Genomic DNA, 19,919 nt, shown 5'->3' with positions numbered 1-19,919 from the left:
CCCAAAATAAGCAGGGTAAGAACAGGGAAACACTGAGTGCTGTTGGTTCCAAACCAGTGCTATAAATCAACAGCCACTCCACTGAAGTGAACAGACTTACTTTGGTTTATAATGACTGGATCAGAATCTGGTCCGCATACTTCACACGTTTCAAAGTATCGAGACTAGAAATAGTACCGGTAGCTTGGAATGTCTCCTAATCGGCACCAAATGTGAAACAGCTCATTGCCTGTACATGGTAAACAGTGCAAAAGAGATGTCAGAAACTGAACAGAAAGTCCAAGTGGGAACATAAAGAGCAAACAAGTTCCACAGGCAGATAGGAGTTGAAGTGTAAAGGGTATTAAATAATAGCTATAAAATTTTATGTATGTACATGAATTACAGTGTTATTTTGTCCTAATTGATGCTCTGAGGAGAGGTGTATATTTTATTCCTTTCCCTGTGATATAAAAATGACTCAAAACATTAGTACGTAACATTATTTGTATGGGTGTAAACATCCAACAACTTTGTACTGGGGTATATTTGCTAGGTTGAGATTTATAAGCATATATGATTTTTTGGGACTATGTGGCAACACAATAGCTTACAAACCAGCTGGAGGAATAATGTCCTGCCCATGAGCTCAGAAACATTACTGATACAGCTGTGCACATCTGGGACAGCATCCCTAGTGATACCTAATGAAAAATTTAGGTTGAGGTTTGCAAAAAAGCCTAAGGGAGAAAGAAGACACCCATAACCCATTGAAATTCAGCGGTCAAGACAATCAAGTTTTGTTATACAGTACTTCAGAATATATCTTTTGGGGGTTCCCAATGCTTATTCAAGAAAACAGCACATATTAGAGCAGAGGTTCCCAAACTTTTTCTTATTGCATACCCTCTTCCAAATTTACCAGCTACCCACGTACACCTACCAGCATACGTTTTATATTTTAACCCCTTAAATGCCAATTATTATAATGAAAATTAAATCTGCAATACACAAATTCTCCTGGGTACCCCCAGAGATGTCTTGTGTACTCGCAGGGGTATGCATACTACAGTTTGGAAATCCTTGTACTAGAGTCTTGTTTAAAATGTTACTGGTGATTTGTCTACCCTGATAGAAACCAGCACCCACAAGTCTGGTCTCTGGTGTAGGAAAGGGAATGCTACTTACTGGGTGCATCTACACGTGCTATTAAGGCAACTGAATAAACTCTGGCTCAGTTTGTGCCAAAGTTCATTGCTCTCAGGCACACTGTCTGCATGTGTACCTGGAACTGCAGCATGGGGAACCGGGGAATCAGCGTGCCAGCTCAGGGCTGCTCCTCCCCAGCTCAACATGCTCTGCAGGGGCTGGCAGGGGCATGAGGGTGCTCCACTGCCAGGCTAGCCAGCAGGCAGCCCCCACACTGAACCACCCTCATGCCCCAGCCAGCCCCATCAGCATCTATACTTTCACTGCGGTGGAGTAAATAACTCACCATAGGATGGTACTTGGGTCTGGCAGTACTATCCTGCAGCAGAGTTAATTAGATTACTCTGTCCTAACAGTACCGCACGTGTAGAAGCTGACGTTTTACTGGAGTTAATTAGGCAACTCCACAGTAAACATGGCATGTAGACATGCCCACTAATCCAGCATTTACTTTGTGATGCCTGTAATACCATGACATTACTGGCAAGCGGAGTCCATAGCATTGCACACTGATGGAGCAGTGTGACCTGAGATCCTACTGCTTCACTTCTGGCAGCAGAGAGAAGTTCATTTTGTACAGCTTCAGTAGACAGTAGTAGGCTTTGAATCAAGCTCATCATTGAAAACAACAATTCAACAGGAAATGCTCTTTCTTTCTCTCTGCTTTTCTGTATACACAACTCCCAGCTGCATTCAAGAGAAGTTATCCATGAACATACACACTCTTCCAACTGCACAAGGAAGAAATATGCAATATATGTCCACTTAACAACTTTGTCAGATACTCACGGATATGAAAGCCATTCAGTGGCTTGTTTGGCTGCCATCTTGTTCTTCATAACACACTCCCACCCATAAGTTTCCTGCAAACTGAAAAATAGAAACTGGCATTCTTTGGGGATTGTGTAAAGGACCGTCATATCAGAAATGCTATCGCAATGCAGTGCCAGGGACTGGAGCACCTACATCAACCCAAAAGAAAAAAAATTTGGCAAGAGGGGGCTGGCAGAGTGAAAGCTGCACTTTTGTTTTCCATGAATATATAAAGCCAGCCTGCATACAGCACAATGAGATCTACTTAAACACCGACAAGGTCAAACGCTGACCTTTTAAAACTGGTCGGCCATGTTGACTCGCAATGAGCATTAGTGCCACATCATTATGTTCTGATAAAATCCAGTTACTCTTCAGCAAAAACCCATAAATCACAAGGCTTCACCCAATCAGGGTTCTGTCACTGTAACTAAACACTGACTCAAGAAACACTATATTTCTATTGGCTGTGACAGGGGGATATAAATCTGCCTGTGGCCAATCCACTGCAGGCAGCAGGCCATGTCAAGAAGGGTGACAGCCAATCAAGGATTCGACACAGAAGAGATCAGAAATCCCTCTCCGACTTGGTAAGAGAGAAACTCACAACACTTGTAGTAGTTGCTGGAGTGTCTCTAATTTTACAATATGGTGAAATGTTATTTCGATTATCACTATTCAGGAAAGGTCAGTCTGTGCTGGGAAAAGCTGTATGTGACACGCAGAGCAGATGCTAGGAAACAGTTTTCCCTTTTACCAGCCTTGCTGACAGCACCAGGTTTGTGTTTGTATGGCAACTCTACTAAGTCACCTGTCCTTTGGCCAGGTCCGTCCCTAAATGAGTGTCTCTTTACTGGGCATTTTTGTAGTTGGCTTATAAACTGAATCATGGCTATCCGGTTTAGGTTCATCTCTCTCCCTACATGCAGGTAAACCTCTCCTTTTGCAAGGCTTGCAAGCTGACTGGCACTAGAGTCTGGACCCACAAAGGAAAGACTCCCATTGACTCTGCTGAGAGCTGGTTTGGATCGTTGATGAAGAAGACTGAGTTGTGGCTAGGCAGCAGGCAGGGAGCCAAGTTCCCTATACTCATGTCCAAGGGAAGGGGACAATGGCCAAAGAGCAGGATGAGGCAATTAGGGCAGAGTGGGACAAACTGCATGTCCTCACATATGACTCCTTACATTTTTGCCCGAGGTTTGAGGAGCGCAGGGGAAGTTCTCTTCTGGGGAGGATTTCTAACCCATTCAAAGTACCACAGGAATATATCTGGGCCTGGTAAAAGTTAATTGCACCACCACTCCTCTCAGACAGCCACCCCTCTGGGATGTGCAGAATAACATCCACACTCCCTCAGCAATGCACTGAAGCTTCCCTCCGCTGATCAATCCTTTCTGAGACTCCCATTCAAATCAGACTGCAACCCCATTGCACTTCACCAGTTCTCTCACATGGCCCCATTAAGAAGTTCTGGGCTCTCCCTTGCTCTCCAAATTAGTTTGGCTTTCACTCCATCACTAATTGTCCAAATCCAACAGCACTGTTGTGAGATGAGGAAACTGGGGAGGGGAAGCATTTTTTCTCAAGCCCATACACTGAGTGGTGGAGCTGCCATAAGCCCTCTAGACACCCTGACTCCCAGACCCCTACCCAGTCTGTTCTAGCCTGAATGTCCCTTTTGTGCATTCTGACCCAAAAGCTGGCTCTGCTGAGATCTCAAGACCAAGAGTAGCTGAGAAAACCTCCTAGTGGCTGTCCTGCTGGTTGGAATTGAAATTCTGAACTGCTTCAGGCTCACCCATTGATCATTTCCTTTTACAAAGGGAAGCAATTATTCTGAGCAAACAAAAAGCTGAATTTTGATCATGGATGTGGGCAGCTCCAGGAATTTTAAGGAGAAAAAGTGTGTGCACCTGGGTAAACTGGTCCTAAAATCACACTTGGCCTTATAAAAATTCTGTTGATAAATATGGCATTTAAAGCAGGGTCTTAATGATTTACAGTGCAGAATGACATTTCAAAGATAATGTGGATAATGAATTATTTGCCAATCCAAATGGACAATTGGACATACCTACTTTCTGTGGATTTAATCTTTGCCGAAATGTTAGCTGGAGAGCATGAAATACCACTTTTCTGAGGCATTCTGTTGCATTTATGCAGTGTATAGTTACATTAGGTGGCTTATGACACATCAACTTGGTTGAGTGTGATGCAATATAATACAACGCAAGTAACGTGAGCTTTCAAATGCAACATGATGGCAAAAAGCCATTTCCAATCTGATCGCAGTTTCTTTTCAGATGCCTGCTGTCATAATTCACAGAGAGCCAAATCCTTCTGGTCTTGCTCACATGAATAGTTGCATTAAAGCCAGCAGGGATCTCCCTGCAGCAGTACAGGAAGCAAGATTTGGTCATATATGAGTACAGGCATCTGTGAGTTAGTTATACTAGTTAGTAAGCATCCCTTCAGTGGCCTCTATGAAGTCCCAGATCAGCTGTGATTCCTTTTCAAACACAAAGGGCCAAATTCACCACTGGCATAAGAGAAAGCAAATCCATTGAAGTTGTTGGAGCCATACTTATTTACTCCAGCCAGGAATTTCCTCTGCTGTCTTGGGTTAGCCTGCAATGCAGATGTAGACATCAGTACATCAGGTCTTCCAAGAAAAGAAGCCTGGGAATGGACCTGGTGTCCCCTGATCTATTACTGCTCCAGGAGTTCATAAGAGAGGATTTTATCCAAATCTGGATAACAAGCAGCACATGATCATACACTTCAGTGACTTCCTATGGGCAATGCTTCATACTTATATGGAAATGGTCAAAGCAAACACAGATACCAGAATAGGATATGAGCTGTGTTTCTTTATCCTATATCTCTGGATTTGTAAATTCTGGGTTTGTTTTTCCCCGGGTGAAGTGATTTCAAATCTGATCTTATACAACTTCCCCCACCAACCAGGAATGAAACGCACTGTTAGCATCAGACAGTAGACAGAAACGTGTCAATTTCAATTTGATTCTGATCCTGGGATATTTCTAACTCTCTCCATATCCTTGATAGATAATGGTTTAATAAGCGATCTGTTTTTTATTTAAAGGGTCGGTAGTAAAACCCAGATCACATTTCTCACTTGGTGGGTTAAAAAACCGCTTACGCTCATTTCTGCAATGTAAAATGACACTATATCAAATCAAACATTTCCAGATGTGGCCAGCTTGGGTATGTATGTGCAAAAGGAGCAAGTACGTAGATGAGAGGAGAGGTTTCCCAGGTTCTCTTTTTTTTCAGTAGGATTGGAACCCCACCTACTGGCAAAGACTGTTATAGTAATGTCAGGCAAAGAGCGGATAAAGCATTCATCCTTCTGTTGCATGGCCAAAAAATACATGCATCTAGTCAGGTTCCTCAATAAGTGCTCTTGTTTTCACAAATGTTGAGCAGTTGGAAGCTCCCTCTGAAGTTATTAGGGGCTGTTCGATGCTTACAACTTTTAAAATCAGGTCATTTTTAATGTGCCAAAATATAGACAGAGAGACCTTCACAGCAAGCAGAAGTGACTTAGGAGCAAAATATTTTCAGTGTTCAAATTTACACCCCTAAGCCACTTACACATTTTTGAACATACCATTTCTTGGAGCCTAGCAGTAGTCTTGGTCAAACCCTTGCCCTTAAATGGTACATGACCAAACTAAAAGCCTCTGGTACCCGACTGCAGAAATATGCAGTGCTCACATAAATTATATACCTCTGTCATACCATTTAAGGCAAATTACAAATGCAAACAGCGATAAGTTAGACAGCCAGACAGGATATTAATGGCTGTGCTATATATTTGCTGCCAAATTCAAAACTCCTGAAAAGTGTGGCTTTTCTATTTCATTCACAATTTGTGATAACAGCCTGATTTTTCAGAACATCGGGTGCAATTTTGCATTTTCTCTGACAATAAAATGAAGGGTCTTGTTTTAAGAGAAAACAGCTATTTCTGAAATTTGAAATTCAGATTTAAATGAACTCTGTTAAATATAAGAACATTTGATATATTTGCCTAGGGTCAGAAAGCCACAGCAGCCATTTCAAGAAAAAGACATTGATAGAAAGTGAAAACGCAGAATGAAACTGCAAATATTAAAACAAACAAACAAACAAAAAAATCTCTTGCAGAATATTTACTCAGTTCACCCACCAAGATGGGACTGAGAACTACCGGAGGCACAAAAAACCCACAAGTTATATTTTGTTCATAGTTTTAATAACATGGGGGATTTAATGGTGTCTTGGTTTCCTCAGGAACTGAACAGAGTCTTGCGGCTTGTTCTGCGCTCTTGGAGACAGTACTTTGAAGATGATCACTTTGTACATGTGCATGAGGGGGAGGGAAAGAGCAGAAAAGTGAACCCTGGACAGATAACTTTTGATTCCAAACATCCCTTTTTCCAGAAGGGCCAATAACATCATAGCAGTAACTGTGAATGTCAGGTGGTTCATACCATTAAACCTCTCATGTATGACCCCGGGGCCTTTAGACACTAAAACTAAATTATGAGCCAGAGATTAGGGCTTTCACAACAAATACAGACCCAAACTTCTAAGAGCCATGGAGGCAGACAGGGCTACTGCCCACTTCCATACCAGCTCCTTCCCAAAAGGACCAAAGTTCCCCCCAGCTCCCTCCAACTTCACCTGTAAATGCTTTCAGAGGGCAGCAATAGCCATCTACCCCTATTGCCTCCTGAAGTCTTCAGAGGCCGTACACCTCCAGCTGCTTCAGGGGTTTCCCAACTATCAGGCTTCCCCAGGTGATAACTTCCTTTAGGCGATAACTTGCCAACTTGTCAGTTGGTTTCCCTTTTCCGCCTCTTTTTTGTGCCCCCCCCCCCCCCCCCCCCCCCCCCCCCGCTTCTGCTACATCATCTTTGAGATTTCCGCTTCCATCAGGTTCTGCAGGTGATTCCCTCAGACTGTGACTTATCCAGGTCCTTAACCCTGCTCGCTCCAGGACACATCGCTGTATAAGGCCTTTAACAAAGGAAGCAGGATTTTGTTTAGAGAAATAAAATAACTTTTATCGGGCCAGTTATATTGTTGGGAGATATGTTAGACAAGCTCAAAATGCCCTTCCTCAGGTCTGGGAAGGAAGCAGATGTCCTGTTTCTTGTTTATTCCCTGGACTATCATGGCCACAATAACCCTACAACACTAACAAAAGGAAAGAGAAACCCAAGCCCTTCTGAACTGAGCTGAGTGCCAGTTTTTCAGAGTGAAGTTTTACCTATGTTAGGAAAGGGACTTGTGACTGAAGGTCCAGATTCATCACAAGTATATATTCATCACAACACAAGGATCTAATTAATTAAACAGATTTGGTCAATCTTTTGTCTGCTTTGTAGAACTGCATCATGTTAACAAGCTGGAAAAAAAACCCATTAATGGCCCAATCGCACTCTGTACCTCAGAGATGCCACTTAGGATAGTGCCGATTTAGGTGATTCCCTTGGTTTGGAGGAATGCCCCATAGGCATCAATGGGCCTTTCACTTCTCTCTGGAACCGCCAGGCCAGGGTACAGATTGACATTCACTTCTGGGAGTGGCAGGGCAGAGACTCAAGGACATGTAACCAGCTCCTGATGTTCTCCTACCCATACCTCAATTTTTCTACACAGCGGAAAATCTAGGCCAAACTTCTACCACTTCACCCACACCCTCTCAGAGAGGAGCCAGACATTTCCTGCAGGAGACTGGGGGTTTGTCTACATCTGTCAGAGGCAGCCTGCACCTCCAAGTAAAAGACAGGGGAAAAAGCTCTATCAAGAGCCAACATGCAGAAAAAACAGTTTCCAGGGTGCAAGTTAGAAAGTCCTAGAAGAGTTTTCCTTAACAGTTTAGTGATAATGGAAGGGAACATTTAGCATCAAGCTATCTGGTTAGATAAGACCAAGGTAGACACACATGCTTCATGTCTCCTAGAGGAAATAAGACACTTGCACACACAGACTAAAGTGCATGAGGCTCAGAGAGCCCTTTTGCAGGAGGAGAGTGCAGCTTAGAAAATGTCCCCTTTGCAACATCCTTGGACACCTTCAGAAATATCCATGCACAGGGCTAGAAATCCCTGGGCAAGGAGGTCCCCATCTGTAGCAGGGATGGCTGGGCTGTGGCCCAAAGGACCTAGTTTTCCACCTTACTGGGAGCCCACAGCTGTGTTGAGACAGCACATACATTTATAGAGGGATTTTTAAAGAAAAATAAAAGCCTGCACCAGCCGGACAGTTGTTTGTGCCGGGAACTTTCCTGATCAAAGAATAGCAGCAGCTGCCTCTCACAGTTCCTAAGCAATAAAAACCTGTCACTGACGGCCTGGGCCCTCACCCTGCAGCTATGGGCCACAGCTCAGAAATGAGAACACCCAGGCTGCATTTGGGAGCGTTCTGGATCCTCCGAGCAAAGAGCCTGTGAAGTGCCGCCTGCCTATGTTTCCCAGCTTTTCCAGTTTAAGGCAAAGCTTTATAATATGTATCCAACTTAGGAACCATGACCTACAGGGTATGCTAGACTCTCATCAGACTCAGTACTGCACTTGCAAAGTTGTCTGAGTTCACAAACCACTGTACTGAGAAACCAACTGTTCAAGTTAACCTCTTCATCTCCAGGTCTCTGCTACCTTCCACCACTTTGCCATCATTTCCAAGCAAATTAACCATGTGCTAGATCTGGAGCCTTCAAACTATTTTTGACATGGTGGAGCTCATCTCAAAAATGATTGGCTCTTGGGTCAGCTCCTAAAACATTCCTGCAGCAAGTACAGCTATTATTTGTATAGGAAAGTGTTATTAGGGAAGTCTTTGAATGTACTTCGGCAGATGGAAATAAGGAAGAGGGCCAGCACTAGGTGATTAGCCTGTCTATGGAACGCCAGAAAGTGCTCTGGAGACCACCAGTAGTCCATGGAGCACTTTATGGTCAGCTGCACTTGAGGCACTGAACATCCAACAGGTGTTTTGTAAAGAGAAAAATGCTGGGCCTAAGGGCAGAGGGTGAAATGCAATCCCTGCACTGAGAGGATGCAGGGAAATTCAGGCATGATGTAAATAGTGGGCTAGGTTCAGAAGTGATTTAAGTTCAAGATGTAAGAGAGTCATAAATAGGAATAAGCATCAGTCCAACATTCACTGATTTGGCAATGAAAGGATATGCAAAAGGAGTGCAACATGCATGCCAAGAAGGGTGGTAGCAGAAAAGCTAACATGGGGGTATAACATAGAGTTGTTTCCCCCCCTCCTCGCCCCCATGTCTGAAGGCCAGTGCATTCATTTACTCAGGGCACAGGCTTGGAAACTGTTCTGCAGAGACCAATGCCTACAGTTCCCTTTCAAACAGTGCCAATGTCTTTGACTGTCATTTCTGCAATTCTGGTTGGATGATAGAGGGCCTTCTTTTTGGCCCAGCCCAGCAAACCCTCCCACTGAATTGATTAGAAATACTGAAGGCCAAGGGATCATTTGTGTGAGCAAGGATGGCTCACATGAGGAAAAAGTTGCAGGGTGAAACCCATTCTTGTTGGCACTGAAGAGCCAGTGCTTAACAAGGCAAGATGAAGAGACTCATGATCTGAACCACATGCTGATGCCCGCTGTACTTCCCCTACAACACATGGCAGCACATAACACAAAAGATGGAATTCACACCTGGGCAGAGGCCCAGCAGGAGTCCTGGGCACCACTCAGCTCTGGGACACAATTTTGCAACCTTCAGTCATGTGGAGCTTGATTTGCAAAAGATCTGGGCACAGAACAAGATCCCACAGTGGGTGCTGGGTCTTTCGGAAAAACTGGCCAGTACAAGCATCCTTAATGTCATTGCCAAGGGCAATCCTAGAATTAAGAGAACAAAGATTAGGCTTTAAATAGCCCAGGGGCCATGTTTCAGTCTCAGTAACACAAGCATAGTGAGCAGTGGAGTGCCTGTGATTTAAACTCATGTAAATGAGTGTGGAAATTGGCCTGGAGTGCAAGTGCAAGCTGAGGGGCAGACAGCATGCCTTTAGACATAGCTCCAAATGGCACAGTCTGAGATTCAATTAAGATTTCCCTTCCTCACAGCGCCTTCTAAATAAAGGGTCAGTCTTTGTGCTTGGCATTTCTGGGGGGAAAAAATAAAGTAAAATCATAAGTTTGGCAAGACCTTGGCATTCTCGCTACTAAAGAGTCCTTTTGCTTTGTGCAGGATTTCACTATATTAAAGAGAGGGGGGCAGCTCCTTTGACCTAGCTCCAAATGCTTAGAACTGTTAAATGCGAGTTGTTGCCCATGTTTACATGTGGAATGGAGCACAGCCATCCGACCACAAGACAGACCCAAAGCAAACATCCCAAACCTGGGCTCTGGCAAGGCCTGCTGACAGAATCGCCTGAAACCAGTCATTCACAGAAAGCCAAAACAACAGCTTAGCATTGGTGAAAAGTACCAAGGCTTGTTTTTTTACCTCCTGGGAAGAGGCCATCGAAAGTGTCAGGAAGCAGCAACTGGCAAAAGAAAATTCAGGTTCGTTTCTTATTTTCCATTTGGGGTAGAGGGAAGGTCAGTGTTGGTTCAGATGCACAGAAAAAGCAGCTTCATAACACAACAAAGCAATCCATGTTGACCAATAATGCCCAGCACTGCCCCTGATTCAAATTGGGGTACCTCTGATCTGAAAAGTGGGGGGCAGCTGAGAGAAGTAAAAACTAAGTTAAAAAGCAAAGATAAATAGTGAATGTATAAAAAGTAAAGACAAAGTGCTTCAGAGAATGAGGCTGGAGCACAAACAGCCCTGCTAATTAGTGCGGAGGAAGCATGATGCAACTTGCTTTGGTTCAGATCATTTGGATGTTTAAGCTAAATTGGTGGAATAGTCTGGGTATTTCTGGGTAACATCACTGCAGCTCTTTTTGTCTGTTCATGTACAGATGATGCACTGAGGGATTTGCCTTGATAATTACATGAGTCAAATCAGTTTGCTCGGGCCTAGCATTAGCAGCTGCTTTCTTTAATAGGTGCCTCCTGTTTAATTCATAGATAGTAAGGGGCTGGAAGGGACCTCAGAAAATCATCAGGTCCAGCCCCCTGCACCAAGCAGGAAATATAACTGGGGGTCAGGTAACCCCAGCAAGGTGACCAACCAGTCTCCTCTTGAAGATTTCCAGGTCAGGCGATTGCACCTCCTCTGGAGGGAGCTTATTCCACAGTCTGGACACCTTAGCTGTAAAGAAGTTTTTCCTAATGTTGAGCCTGAAACGGTCTTCCAGGAGGTTGTGATCATTGCTCCTGGTTTTCCCTGAGGGTGCCCTGGTGAATAGTTGTTCATCGAGCCCTTGATGTACTCCCCTAGTGTAGCAGTAAGCTGCTACCAGGTCCCCTCTCAGCCTTCTTTTCTTCAGGCTGAAGAGTCCCAGATCCCTCAGCCTTTCCTCATGCAAGTCTCTGATACAGGTGGCTCTTCTTCAGACTCTCTCAAGCTTTTCCATGCCCTTGTTGAATTGTGACACCCAGAACTGGACACAGTACTCCAGCTGGGGTCTCACCAATGCCGAGTAGAGCGGAAGAATCACTTCCTTGGTTTTGCTGGAGATGCACCGATTGATGCATGCTAGTATATTATTTGTCCTGATGGCTACAGCATCGCATTGCCAGCTCACGTTCATACTGTGGTCACTTATTCCTCCCAGGTCTCTTTCAGTCTATTAAGATGGACTAGGAATCTGTAGATACTAATGAGTGTCTTCCCATCCCTATCTCCAGCAGGAGGAAGATGTGGCCACTTTGTGCCACTGCCAGTTCCATTTCTGGCAGATCTAGTACCTCTTTACTGTCTCGTTGGCTGCAGGCTGATGTGAGCAGGAGTGACCCCATCCAGCCCTAGGCAATCTACACATCACCCTTTTCCTGTTGGACATATTTGATCTTGATCCCCATTTAAAAAGCTTTTGCTTACTGAGACTCTCCAAGAAATGAAAGTGTTTCCCCATCATGTTCTCTTTCCTCTCCCTGTTAACACCTCTCCGCTGGCTGAGTGATCCCCGTATACTCCAGATTCTTGTTATTATTCCCATTGTGCATTGACACCTAATCATACGAGCCGGGCTGATCAACTGCAGGTGTCTCCACTGTGAAACTGGCCAACAATCCACTCATGAATTTGCTCCGCTTGTTAATATTGAAATCATATGGCCATTGCCTTCTTAAATTGGTTCAGGCTTGAGGGATTGTGAGTTCACAGTAGGAACAGTGTTGCAAGAGCCTTCCTGCAGGGCCTGCTATTTATGGTAAACATGAACAGCTTGTTTGAAATCAGCATTCACATTCCAGCATATGCCCACAGTTGCTAAAGAGTCAGAGTCAAGGTAGCCACCACCATCTTGGGTCTGGAGCGGTCTAAAAGTTGTAATGCCACTGCATCATATGGTACGTAAGCTAAAGCCGAGAACCACTCATGTTTCCACTGATAAGGACAGTAGGAAAGGACTCTGAAGGGCTTCCATTGGGTTGATTCTGAATGCACTTGACTCTATAGCAGAAAGCTACAATGTCATGCATTCAGCTGGTATTTCTCCTTTTTCCTCACTTTCACCTGCATCTGAAGATCAGCAAGTCTGGTCTCCATGCACCAAGGAGCAACTCAGGACACTCAAATAGTGCACTCCCAAATGTAACAAGTATATCTTCATGTCCTGGTGATTGTGACTTGGCTGTCACCTAGCAGGGTCCCTGCACCAAGTGGGGATAGCAATCTCAGAAGAAAAATGCTGAGACATTACTGAGTCATAGGGCAGAAAAGGAGAGGATAGTTTTTTGTTGCCCATTTTTTTGGAAAAAATCTCCTTGTCTCATGATGGTGTCTGGCAGAGACACAGATAACTAGGGCTTGACATACACCCTAAGGAGCATTTGAGTCCCCTGCGCTCATCTTCCTTGCCATAATGTGCTAGTGCAGGCATATACCCCCTGAAAATGCTGATCAATGAGGGGTTACCCACAGATTTTGGAGGGTATAATTACTCTCCCTTTCCTTTGCAGCTACAAGGGAAGAGGGTACATTTTTTGTTTCTTGTGCTTTGGGGTCACAAGTTGGCCAAGGCTGAGATTTCCCATTCTAGCACTGGAAGGATGCTTGTAGTAATAAAAACCTGGGATAGATTTTGTTTGTTTTCCATAAAAATTCTCTAATATCCATCTGATGGAGATTTTCAAAGCCTCTTGTGAACCAAGCTGCTGTTTAATACAGGTAAGGGTATTAGCATCTTCCTAGTTTGGTAAGGTAGAACCAGGTAGCAAGATGGAGATTGTTTGCTTCAGTTTGAGCAAACACCCCAAAATTCAGGGGTGAAATTCTGACTCCTCAAAGTCCTGGCAATACTCTCATTAATGCAGGCTGAGGTTTTGCTCTGACACTTCCATGGTTTACCCAAACCCAACAGTCCTCTTCTGTATCTGCCACACACAGCTGGAAATCTCACAAGGGTAACTCTCTCTCGCAGTCCTTCAGGAGCTCCAGACCCAGCAGACACCCAAAATGGAGTGGTGTATGAAAACGTGTGTTGGTGTCCCTTGATTTATTGAGTTGAATGGGGCTTTCTCTAAACTCTGGTTTGTAAAAAATGGGCTGAATGTTTATATGGATTGGCTAACATCAATCCAGGGCTTGTTTTCTCCTTCCTGTTCAGTTTATTTCATTTTCGTTGTTTGTTTTCAGGCCACGATGTGATCTCTTGGGAGTCCTAGTTAAAAATAAAATCAAAGGTTTCAAACATAGCAGATTACCCTAAATATTTATGACTCTTATACACTATTTTAATATGTTGTTATTTGAAAAATATTTTAACAGGTGGACTGGCAATGCTGCCCAGCAGAGATTTGAACCCATAACTTTATTGGTTTTTCAAGAGATAACATGAGTAGTGTGCTATGTTTTATTTGCCTACAGAGGGCCCCAAGTTGTTACAGGAACCTATGTATCTGCCAGAAAACCAGTTGGGAAATGTGGATACTGGTTGATGCCAGGCCACTCAGCCAGACCTGTAGAGTTTGCTTATCCTTTGCTAATTCCTCTCCTGGAAAAGAAAAAAGAAAGCAGCACGAAACACTCCCCTTAGTGCTGGCATAGACCTTGGAGGAGTCCCTTGCCAACCAAAGGCTTTCCCCTTCTTTCAGAGAGGTCCACTCTGCTTTCTTCATTACACAATAATAATAACAAGAGACTATAAAAGAATTTCTCACACTCCTATTAAAACAGTGAATAATCTGATTCAGCTATCATAGAAACATTTAACTCTGAATATATTTATGGTCTTGTGACATTGCCTTGCTAATGACATTTGATGTCATACACAACCACACTAACACAGGGGAAAGAGATAAGGAAAGCCTAAGCTGCATGTTGTGAAAAATGCTAAGAGAAAGAATGGGAAGTGATGGAAGTACCTTGGTTTAAGGCACTGAAAACTAAAGTGAAAAAGGTCTAGATTTGTAATGTAGGGGGAAAAATTATTAAACTGGCCACAGGGTGGATTGAATGACCTGTCAAGCCTAATGTATCTCTGTTTTGAATGATTCTGTGATTATGATTCATAGTGGAAAGTATGGAAGAAATGTGAAATTTCCATGCAAATTTCAGTTGCATAAGGGAAATAAGTATTTTTCTAAATAAAAGTTGTTTTAAATGCTTTCCATGTGGCATTGCACACTCTTTATCCACCAAGTATTGCAGGGACAACCAGAAAGAGAGCATATGCAACTGCAAAAGGCATAGATATGACCAAGGGGAATATATTGTCCTAAATGTCACATGCATGGACACGAAGGCTGATTTGGAGAGGCATGTGGCAACAGAACTACTGTCATGGCAAACCACCTAATTTGCAGGAGTCAGTTGCTGCTATCATACAATATTGTATCATCCCTAACGAGCCTATGCATCTTCCAGTGTGAGTTTTATGGAACAATTTCATAAAGATACCTTTTATTTCTCTCCTTTCTTGATCTAGTTTAGAAAGGCCACCCCAGAAGTGGATGGTTTAGTGTAGTTGAAGTGGGATTAGCCTTCATGAAAGACTCAGGGATACTTTTCCTCAGTGAAAGTTTACAATAATATTTTAAAGACTCTCAACCGACACCCATAGTTAAGCTTTGAAAACAGATAATGCATTTTTAATGGGATTGCTCATCTGACAAGGAATTTGACTAATTCCTCTGATAGCAGACAGCTTCCTCCCCATAATTCATCTCAAAAGGATCACAAATCAAAACACTCCCTACCATCTTTGGAATGGCCCCCAGTGAACCACCTGGAATAAAATCAGATCAATTCCAGCAACTCAATGGTGAGAGAACACAGCAAGAAATACATGACCTCCACCCTTAATGTGTCCTACTGAAATAGGGAACTGAATAAAGAGGAGAAGAGTCTAAAGTCCAGAGGGCAGGGAGCAGAGAAGCTCCTGATTAAAAAACAAATTGGAGATTGGCTGAGTTCCATTGCTCCAGAAGTCAATTTTGGGAGCAATATTTCAGCTGTCGGGTCAGCTGACCAAAACAGGCTGCCTTGAAGTTAGAGACAGTTTCTTTGTTCTGAGTTAACTAATGCTAGTGATACACTGGGAGACACCCCGACTACCCATAATATAACCTAGAAGGCAAAGCAGGGTGGTGATACTTATGATTTGCTTTAATGAAAACTTTCTGCCTGGGATGGCTTGTTAACACTTGCATTCAAATCCTCCTGAATGAACTCAGAGAAGGATTTGGGCCAGTGGGGTCCTCTACATTTGCAGTCTGTGCCTTTAAAGCAACCCCCAGTCTAACTCTGTTGATGATGCACAGCACAGAAGCTGGTGAGGTCTGTCAAGGCATTTTTAGCATTCGTTCTGCTTAAAAAAACAAAACAAAACAAAACAAAAAAAACCCTGCGGTATTAGGGTGCACTAATCTTTAGAAAGGTTAATTTATTCATAGAGATTTTGACAGAGATGTATGGCTAGGCTGGAGTCCCAGGCACCTCTTCCCGAGGGGAAGTGCTAACGCAGAGACTGCTTTCCTGAGACAAGAAAGAGAGAGGCCTAGAAACAAGCCCGAACTGAATTAACTTGAGGGTCCCTGTGCCTTAACGCATGTGCACTTTCCCTAGGTAGCTACAGATATGGAATAGGACTTGGGCTGATAGCAGAGGCAATGTTACGGCAGTACATTTTGCACAAGCCCTGAGCTGGAGGGGGGCTCTGTTGCATTTTGTTAGTGGTTTATTATGGTTGCTTGGTAAAAAGCAGGGCATTTCCATGGGGCCCCCAGAGAACACACCCTACCATATGCTACCTGATTAAACAGGGCAGATTCCTGTCATCCTAGAAGGGTCCCAAAGATATAGGGTGACCATAGGTACTAGGCAAACAGGGACAATCCCAGCTTCTGCAATTCGGTTCTGGGTGGTTGGTCAAAAATCTTTGAGTGGAGTCTGGTAGGGACACGGAGTGACATGGTGTGCTAGGCAGGGGACCAAGCAGGCTCTACCACTGCTGTCTGTGAGCAAGGCAGGCACACTGTAGCAGGCATCACCCTATAAATACATCACAGGGAGCTAAAGCATCAAATTCCCTTGCAAACTAATAAGCAGTCAAGGTCTCCCCCCATTACACTCATGCCCCTCCTGCTACAAGCTAATGGAGAATTTGTTCCAGCATTTTGAGATACTGTGGTTTGGCTGGTGCTGTTGAGAGAAGGTGGACCGTACCAATGACAGACTTTTCTGCTTTTTCAGATGCCTCTTCTGGTCTGTGAGGGCATGCTGCTGGTTTCCCTGGACAACATTTTACATTACTGAAGTCAACGTGTTTGTTTTTCAAATGAAATTTCAGAGGCAGTAAATGGAATCTATATATCCGTGTGCTTACATAATCCTCTCTCCAAATGCTGTCAGATACAATCCCTATCTCCGGAGGCTCCAAGTCAAAAATAAATTGCACCCCTAAGACAGCTGATTAGGGAGGGAGAGGTGAGTATTTTAAAGCATTCCACCCACTAATGAGCGGGTTCCTATTTCCCCTGGGAGCAGACTTGGCTAGATACAGCAGTATGAAGATCACTTCTTTATTAGAATTGTCTTGGCCTGTTTAAACTCAAGCAGGTGGGATGTTGCAACTGTGGAAAGGACCTGACCCTTGTCTCTGCAGCAGCCCCAGGAGCCCTGGAGTGTCAGGGTGCTGTGCAGTAGTAGCTTGATAACTGATTTGGTTACTTCACTTTAATTTGTTTGGGGGTCTGTTCAATTAAAAAACAAATTTCCAATGGGCAGCTGGCTGTGGAAGGAGAAAGGCCTCAGCTAATTTGTGGTGTCCTCAAATAGCTAGCAGCAATTCCTCAATGTCAGGAATACCTGTACTGTTGCTTTCCTGCTGTTGCCTAATGAACTATCTTAATTATACGGATGAATTCTCCCAGTGCGCATCCAGTCTGGAAAGTCCCTAACATGCAGAACACCAGCTCCTAGACATGACTTTCCAAGCAGCTCCACGACTCACTGGCAGCGGGTGTTACTGATCTTTGATTAGGAATGCCAGGACAGGGCAGGCTAATAAATGGTTTCTGTACAGTTAGGTTGTAGCCCCTGCTATGTTACCCCGGGACCAAAGCAGCACTCCGCACAGGTAACACGGGCAAGGCATCTTCTTCTGCATTGGCAACCAGAGAGATCACCTCCTCTCCTAGCCCCATTCCCAATTGCATGCCATCCCTGTGGCCATAACAAACTGTTAATTTGCCACAAGGCTTGCCCTTTGTTTCCATATGCATTTACAGGGGTCTTGCAGGAGGACATAAAACCAGCACTAGCTATTAGGCCTGTGTGAAGCAGCTAGTATTCACTTCGGATTCGGATTTGGCCAATTCGGGGGACAGTGATTCAATTCGGTGATTCGAATCCCTGCCCTGATTCGATTTGGCCAAATCTCCGAATCAGCCAGGCCAGGCCCATCCCCTGCCCCTCTTGCAGCCTGGCAATGCCTATGCCGCCCGTCCCAGCTCCTGGCACTTGGGGAAAAAAACCCCCAGCTCAGCAGGTGTTGCCGGACGGGGGGCAATCCCTGCTGCCCCCCACTGCTCCATGCTGCATGGGGGGCTCTGCATGAGCCCCCAAACCGCCCCCCCATTGCTCTCCCAGCCCCACCATGGGTGCCCCGAATGAGCCAGCTATGGCCCTTTAAGAAAAAGAGCCCTCAAGAAACCCCCGGACTCACTGCTGCTGCCGGCAGGAGGTGATCTCTGCTGCCCCCCACCACATGGGGGGCTCTGCAAGAGCGGTGAGTCCCGGGGCTTTTCTCATTTTGTTTTTTTTTCTTAAAGGGCTGGAGCCCTGGCAGGCAGGGCAGTCGGGGGGGTGGGTCAGGGGTTTGTGCAGAGCCCCCCCATGCAGCTTGGGACAATGGGGGGCAGTGGGGATTGCCCCCCCACCCAGCAGCACCTGGTGAGAACTGGGGCTTTTTTTAAAGTACAGAGCTGGGGTGGGCGGGGGCAGCCATGGGGGGGCTGGGGGAGTGGGTGGGGATCAAGGGGGCTGGCAGGGGTCCCCCCATGGTCCCCTCCCCCCTCCCCCAGCCTCCTCTCCCCCATCCCTAGTACTTACAAGCTTGGACTGGCTGCAGCTCCCTGCTGCAGCCACCAGGGACAGCCTGAACCATCAAAGCTCTCTGAATCTTTGCCAAAGATTCAGAGAGCTTTGAATCGATTTGGACCTTTAAATTGGCCCCCTGATTCGATTCAGATTCAGAGATTCGGCCACCGAATCGGGCCAAATCTCCTCTGAATCAAATCACCACCCGAAGCTTCGCATAGCCCTACTAGCTATTAGCTTGTCATCCAAGGGCACCAGGGCCCTACAAACCACGGTTAAAAAAAACCTGCTAGTTTGCTTTTAATACAATTCATGAGGCCCTGTAAACCTCATGGAGTAAAATTTTCTTCACCCCAAGCATGGAGTCCACATTAATGTGAATCTGAGATTCTTGGGTGTGGGGAGAGGACAGTTGGCAGGAAGTACTTGTTTGCAGAATTTTGGATCCACATAGAAATGCTATATTTTGGCAAATACTCCAAATGCCTGATGTTAATGTTTCATTTGGCTCTAGCATTAAATAAATAAATAAATAAATCCGAATTCTGGGTTGGTGTGTGGATTTTTATTGTCAAGTGTAAGTTTTCCAGAAGCTTGTGAGGCTCCCTCACCCCCTTGCCCCTCCATCTCGATAAAATGATATAGTTATATTTCAAGGAAATATACTTGAAAGAGGGTACAATTCTAGCTGTGCTAGGCAAATAATAAACTTTGTTTAAAGGTAAGCCTTGTCCTCAGCTTGGAAGAAAAATACATTTCTAGAGGCTTTAACTTCAGAACACCATCAGGTTCTCAACATCCTTGAGAAAAGCAACTGCATCTTAGTCATGCCTTATTTTATTTTTATCAGTTATGTACGATAAATTATCCCAAAATGCATTACAATCAATATATGCATCAATCCACTCAACAGTGAAATACTGCCACCTCTGGAGAAGAACATAGTCGCTACTAGGGCTGTACGAAACAGCACCATTTCGTTTTGACTTCCATTTCGCTGTTTCGCCGGGACAGTATTTCATTTTGAGTTTCATTTCATTTCATTTTGAAACCACTGTTCTGTTTCATTTTGTCGAAACTTGTTTCGCTGTTTCAACGTTTCGCCCATAGACTATAATGGAGAAGCACAAAACTGCCTATAACTTTGTCATTTTTTGGCAGATTTGGATGAAAACAGCAGGGATGGTAGCCCCTTCTTAGGGCATGAAGCCTGCTAATTTCAAGGAGATAGGTGCAGGGGTTTCTGGGAAACTGCACCTCAAAGTCTTGAAAGCAA

At 44.5% G+C, this 19,919-nt stretch overlaps 2 long non-coding RNA genes across 5 annotated transcripts in view; one reads left to right on the top strand and one right to left on the bottom strand.

Annotated features, from left to right (window-relative positions):
• LOC109284726 (uncharacterized) overlaps positions 1-2,235 on the bottom strand; it is a 34,250-nt gene extending 32,015 nt beyond the window's left edge. For all 4 annotated transcript variants that reach the window (XR_002092298.2, XR_002092296.2, XR_002092300.2 and 1 more), the window contains exons 1-2: positions 1,978-2,235; positions 101-229 (exon numbers count right to left, since the gene is read on the bottom strand). This is a non-coding gene — a long non-coding RNA (uncharacterized LOC109284726). The remainder of the gene's footprint in view (positions 1-100; positions 230-1,977) is intronic.
• A 296-nt stretch (positions 2,236-2,531) lies between these two features.
• On the top strand, positions 2,532-18,375 carry LOC109284695 (uncharacterized). The gene is made up of 3 exons (XR_002092250.2): positions 2,532-2,591; positions 10,235-10,551; positions 16,796-18,375. It is a non-coding gene; the product is annotated as an uncharacterized LOC109284695 (long non-coding RNA).
• Positions 18,376-19,919: the final 1,544 nt, after the last annotated feature.

Source organism: Alligator mississippiensis, chromosome 13, assembly GCF_030867095.1.
Source record: "Alligator mississippiensis isolate rAllMis1 chromosome 13, rAllMis1, whole genome shotgun sequence".
NCBI lineage: Eukaryota > Metazoa > Chordata > Crocodylia > Alligatoridae > Alligator > Alligator mississippiensis.
This window is presented reverse-complemented; position numbering and strand designations above follow the sequence as displayed.